Source organism: Solanum stenotomum, chromosome 10 (genome assembly GCF_019186545.1).
Source record: "Solanum stenotomum isolate F172 chromosome 10, ASM1918654v1, whole genome shotgun sequence".
NCBI classification, from domain to species: domain Eukaryota; kingdom Viridiplantae; phylum Streptophyta; class Magnoliopsida; order Solanales; family Solanaceae; genus Solanum; species Solanum stenotomum.
Window position 1 is genome coordinate 32,705,052 of NC_064291.1, and position 6,882 is coordinate 32,711,933.

The following is a 6,882-nucleotide window of genomic DNA, read 5'->3' on the forward strand; positions in this document are numbered from 1 at the left end:
ACATACTCACCCGTTATGGATGCAATAACATTGCGTTATCTCATTAGTTTCACAGTCCATGAGAAACTTGAAATGCATTTGATGGATGTGGTTACAACCTACCTTTATGGATCACTTGATAATGAGATATACATGAAAATTCTCTGAAGGATTTACGATGCCTAAATCATGTAATTCAAAATCTCAGGAAATGTATTCAATTAAATTGCAAAGATCATTATATGGTTTGAAGCAATCTAGACGAATGTGGTATAACTGTCTTAGTGAGTATTTAGTTAAGGAAGGTTATACAAATGGTGCAATTTGTCCATGTGTCTTTATAAAAAAAACAACATCGGAATTTGTTGTACTTGCTATTTATGTTGATGACATAAGTCTTATTGGAACTCCAATAGAGCTTCAAAAGGCAATTGATTATTTAAAGAACGAATTTGAGATAAAAGATCTTGGAAGGACAAAATTATGTCTTGGTTTGCAATTGAGAATTTGACAAATGGTATTTTTCTTCTTTAATTTGCCTACACAAAAAAAGTGTTGAAAAGATTTTTTATGGATGAAGCACATCCATTAAGTACTCTGATGGTTGTTCGCTCACTTGATGTGAATAAGGATCCATTCCGACCTCAAGAACAATTGTAGCCCCAATCTTGTTGGTTATGCTGATGCAGGATATTTATCTGATCCACACAAAGCTCGATCCCAAACAGGCTATGTGTTTATATGTGGGGGGGACTGCCATATCTTGGAGATCTACAAAGCAGTCCATCGTAGACACTTCATCAAATCATGCTAAGATAATAGCTATTCATGAAACTAGAGAATGTGTGTGGTTAAGGTCTATGATACATCTCATTCGAGAAAAATGTGGTTTGGAGTGTGATAAAATACCCACCACTTTATATGAAGATAATGCAACATGCATAGTACAACTTAAGGGAGGATTCATAAAAGGAGATAGAACAAATCACATTTCACCAAAGCTTTTCTATACACATGAACTCCAAACGAATGGTGATATAAATGTGCAACAGATTCGTTTAAGTGACAATGTGGCTGACCTATTCACCAAATCTCTACCAACTGCAACTTTCAAGAAGATGGTGCACAAGCTTGGAATGCGAAGATTCAAGTCTCTGGATTGATGTTCTCATTAGGGGGAGTTAATATGCGTTGTACTCTCCTTCCCTTACGAGGTTTTGTCCCACTGGGTTTTTCTTGTAAGGTTTTTAATGAGGCAACCTAGATGCGTATTAATAGAGATGTGTACTCTTTTCCTTCACTAGAGTTTTTATTTTTTTAAAGTTTTTTTTAGTAAGATTTTTGACGAGGCATATCATTTATGAATTAGACATTCAGGGGGAGTGTTATAAAGTATTTATATTATAGTGAATGTCTATTATGTGGAGTCCTTTTAGGATATGGTTAGGAGTCCTACTTGGGGACCAAGTTAGATTTCCCCTATAAATAGAGGGGTCCTCTTCATTGTAAAATCATCCCTCAAGAGAAATAATAAGTCTTCTCCTCTCTCTACTTTCTTCTTCTTATTATATAGTTTCATAAAACACACACACACACACATATATATAAAATTGATTCATTAAGGATAGAAGTGTCATTTAAGCATTTTTTTACCGTTGGGGGCCTTTATTTTTACCACTGACGCGCCTAATTGAAGTGTGTTTGTAGGATTTGAGTGTTTAATTGTGAAATTTTTGGATAGTTGAAGAGTGCCTACTTGTGCACCGGCAAAATTTAAGGTCATAATTCCCATTTGATGCCAAGTTAAGGATCCTCTTTATGTATTATGCCTTTTTTTTAGCTTAATATCACAAGATTCAAAAGTGTACTTATTTTCTTAAACTTCATATTTAATTAAATGTGATACATAAAATGAAATGAATGGAGCAATACATATTCTCTTTCATAAATTAAAATAAAATAAAATAACAACACACATTTTCTTTAATTTTTTATTTTTAAAAAATAAAAATAAAAAATGCATCCTTTTAATCCATAAGAACTTATTTCCTTTTAATTTAGAACTAATTTATTGTAAACTGGTATGACTTTGTATAGACACTAGTTGTGAATATATTTACCCAAATATTTGTAGAGAATTTTAATGAAAAAAAAAAAAGATTCCTAAATTTATTAATTTTTTTTCAGAAATTTATATTTACACATAAAAAGTTACAAGAGATATTTGCAAACTTATATGTTTTTATTTAAATTGTAAATGACTGTGTTCAACCGTAACTAACGGGTATTAGATATTTGAAGTCCAACTTGTGTGAAGTTTCAACAATTAAGGGAACAATATTCACATTATGTACAATATTGATGTGGACGCTGGCCTCCCGTTTAGAAGAAAATATAGTTTTCCCATTACAATTCAGGTTTATAATTTTATATGCATATCGATTTGTGGAAAATTGTCAAATAATAAATTCGGTGATTTAAAAAATTAATCAATTTTAAGTCTCCTTCTCTTTTTTTTTTCAAAAGTTTATATGTATTGTACGTATGATTTTCAAAATATTTTATTATATTATTTAAATTTTTTTTGAATGTATTAGATTATTCCTTGTTTGAAGTTCTAAATTTTTGAATATTACAAATATTTGTTTTTTCCTTTTACTTCAGAACCAATGGCTATGGGGCATAAATCATATGAAGAGCTAGTAATTCAATACTTTGCAACATTACTTTACTCTTATGTTTTTAATATATATACTAGCAAGGCAAGCCTGTGCGATGCACGGCCCCACATAATTAATAACATTTTATTTTAGTCATGATCTAAGAACATTTTATAGAAGGAAAAATTACTTAAATACACAACACTTCTTTACCTATTCTCAATATTTCCCTACTCTTTTACTAAAATACAAAAATCCCTTATTTTCCCCCAATTCAACTTAACCAGATACTTTATTAGTTTAAGTATCCGCCCGTTATTAATTAAAGTATCCGCGCTGCTATATTATGCATCTACCCGTTAATTAAGTATCCGTGCTACTAACAACTTAATAATTTAAGTATCCGCCCGTTATTAATTAAAGTATCCGCGTTGCTATATGAAGTATCCACATTGCTATATTATGTATCCGAAAAACACTAAAAAAAGGGATTTTTGGTAATTAATGAAAGAGTAGGGAAAGGAAGTAATTTCTTTCTTATACTATGTCATTTGCCTAATTTTTACATAGAAATATATACAAAAGGTATTTCACCTATCATTATTTCAACTATAATATAGTATATAAAATGCATTTCACATATCATCACTTGAAGTATAATTACACAAACTTGGCATTTTGAAAACTATATAATCACCTTCTAAGCTTATACTAAGTCTGGTTTGATCCATTTCAAATCATTCCCCATTTGAAAATTCAAACGCATGTAAATGGAGGCCTCTTGAAGTTCTTCTCTTATGACATTCAACCTACAAATATAAAATGTAAGATTTTAAAACCAATTTCCAATACAAACAGTCATGAATTTTCTTGCTCGAAAATGTGGAAGATCAAGTAAAAGCATAATCCACTTTCACGTACTTCAACAACGAAGGATGCTAAAAGCCATATACATAAATTTCTATTATACACCTAACAAATTTTAAAGAGAACCTAATAGAAAAAAAAATGAAGAGAGTGCTTACATATGCCTCAAAGTGGCATTATATGTCATGCTCCCTAAGGCAAGTAATATGTTTGATTAATAAAGGACACTAAACATTCCCTCAAACCATTGTCTGAGGGTGTTTTTACAAGACGAATAAAACCCAAGATAATGCATGTGGTGTTTCCAATGCTATTGAATAATTTTGCAATATAGGATCACCACACATAATTTGAATCAAACCATTCGTTAGATGCATCTAATCGTATATGGAAAAGTAAGCTTGTAGGCATTTATAGTAATAACCGAGGCTTTTAAAAGAAAAAAACACATCACAAGATTAGATAAAACACAATAGAAAAGGTAAAGCATAGAGAAGAAACTAACCCAAAGCACAATTAAAATAAAAAAATGTATGCTTGAGAAAAATGAAACACGTGTTAGCTATTAAGGAGGACAAAAATATGTCATCTATCATTCTACAATTATACGTAGAAAAGTAAGCTTGTAGACACTTATAGTATTTTAATGTAAATAATTACTCAAGAGTTTTAGCATGTCTCAATAGTTAAAATTTAATAAAAGAGAAATTAATTTTCTAAATATATCATTAGAAGGATTGTCTATCGCAAACAATATCTCTACCTTCATAAATAGGGGTACGACTGCGTACACACCATCCTTGTATCATTAGAAGGATTTAAATCAAAATCATTAGATGTGAATGAACAAAATAATTGCAACTTTAAAGTGATAAGTGCTAACGCTCCTAGATGTTTTGATGATCTCCTCAAGTGCAGGGACCTGGTCCTCTGCAGAGTATGCTCATCTAGTGTCAATATGTTGTACAGCTATTAAAGTTGTTTGCGGCAGGAAGTTGATGGAGTTGCAGAGTACTCCACCAATCAGAAGCGACGAGGGTGTTTATACATTGGATAATAATTCTTCTTGTCTAATATATTCAACTCAAAAACAACAATAGGATCATTCATTCAAAAAGAGAGACATTTCAAGCTTCAAAACAGCAGGGACCTGATTGATGGCTTCAAGTGCTTCATGTACCAGTTGTTACTTTGTTTGCTTGTAATTGTGCTTATATTGTAGGAATCGTTTCACTTTGTTAGAAATGTTTCAAGCTTGTGTGAATCATTGTAAGAACTTAAGTTGTGAGTAACTTAGTGTCTTACGTCAAGGTCTATATTAATCTGTTAGGATTAGTATAGTGGGCAGTGTTGTATCTGCTTAGGCTCATCTAAGTGATAGGAGGTATTGCTTAGTGTGGAGATTAGTAGGTTAATCTCATTTTGTAAACTGGTTTTTACTTTTTCTTGAGAAGACTAGTAAAAGCAATTTGAAAATTCCTGTGAGACAGGTCGTGGTTTTATTCCCTCGAGCAAGGAGGTTTCCACGTAAAGTTGTGTGTGCAATCTTTACTTTCAGGATTCAGTTTACTTTCTGTTATTGTAATTGTGCTAAGGACCTGGTCCCATCTAGACTAGTGGACGCATACATTCCAACAAGTGGTATCAGAGCTTGACTTTTCAGTTAAGTTAACAACAAGAAAAGAAAAGATCTTGAAGGAATGATAGCTCCACCCAATATGGAAGAAGGTCAATCATTTACTAGACCACCCCACTTTAATGGACATTACTATAGGTGGTGGAAGAATCGCATGCATGATTACATCAATACTGAAGACACTGAGTTGCGGGACGTGATTCTTGATGGACCATACATTCCTACGAAGTAAATGAAAGATGGAGAGCTCACTACAACAGTTGTCAAAACCAGAAAAGAGTACAATGAAGCAGATAGGAAGAAGATAGAGAAGATTTATAAGGCAAAGAAGATTGTAGTATGTGGATTTAGATCAGACGAATACAACCGAATCTCAACCCGTGACACGGCCAAAGAGATATGAGACTATCTTCAAACTGCTCATGAGGGAACTACACAAGTGAAGGAGTCGAAGGTTGATATGCTTGCGACTCAGTATGAGAATTTCTGTATGAAGAAAGGTGAAACCATTTTCGAGATGAACTCAAGATTTACTACTATAACCAACGAGCTGAGATGTCTTGGTGAACCTATTCCTTTGAGCAAACAGGTTCAAAAGATTCTCAAAGTTCTTCCCAAGTCTTGGGAAAGCAAGGTGAATGCAATAACTGAAGCAAAAGATTTGAAGACACTTGCCATGGATGAACTGATTGGCAATCTTCAAACTTATGAACTCAACAAGAAACAAGGAACGACCATGAAGGAAGGAAAGAAGGAGAAACCCATCGCTTTGAAAACTTCTCAAAATGATGTGACTGAGAAGGAGGATGAAATGGCCTATGTCACAAGAAGGTTTCAGAAGATCATCAAGAAGCATGTAGGTTTTCAAAAGAAAGCTTCGAATAGCAGAGCTGCAAATGCAAATGATCTTTGTCACAAATGTGGCAAAGCTGGTCACTTTATAAGGGATTGTCCTAGTCAGAAGCAGGAAACTCGGGATTTCAGACCTCGCACAAGGGACCAGGTCTCAGACTATACCAAGAGGAAAGCTCATGCTGATCAACTGGTGAAGAAAGCTCTGGCAGTGTGGGGTAACGCATCAAGTGCGTCTGAAGAAGAGATAGACAGTCCGGAGGATGTCTTAATGATGGCTGTAGAAGATGATGAGACGGTCTACAACTCTATTTTTTCTCTAATGGAAAAATATGACGATGAAGAGGATCTAAATGAGGTAACTCTTCTTGATCTAAAAAATGATCTAGATACTCTTCCTATCAATAGATTGAGAAAACTTGCTGCTCTATTGATTGACTCTATTGATGAACTAACCTCTGAAAACTTTACGACAAATGAAATGTTGAGTCTGTGTGAGGATGAAAACTCAAATCTTAACTCTCAAATGTCTGAACCGAGTGTCAGGATAGGTATCCTTGAGATTGAGAGTCTAGAACCAATGAGGGACCTGGTACCTCTAAGGGTGGGAAGCGAAAACTCAATAACTTTGAGGTTGAACTAGAAGAGAAATTTAAGGCCTCTGAATCTAAGTTAACTGCCTCCCTAGAAAGAAATTCTCAACTAATGAAGGACTTATGTAAGATAAAAGAAGAACTGAACCACTCTCTCAAGTGGACTGACTCTTCTAAAATCCTCACTAACTTAGCAAGCCAGCAATTCAACAGCAGGAAGGGGCTAGGTTGTAGACAGATAAAGCCTCCTTACAATCCACATAGTAAATATGTGTTAGTCTCAGACAACCTTCTG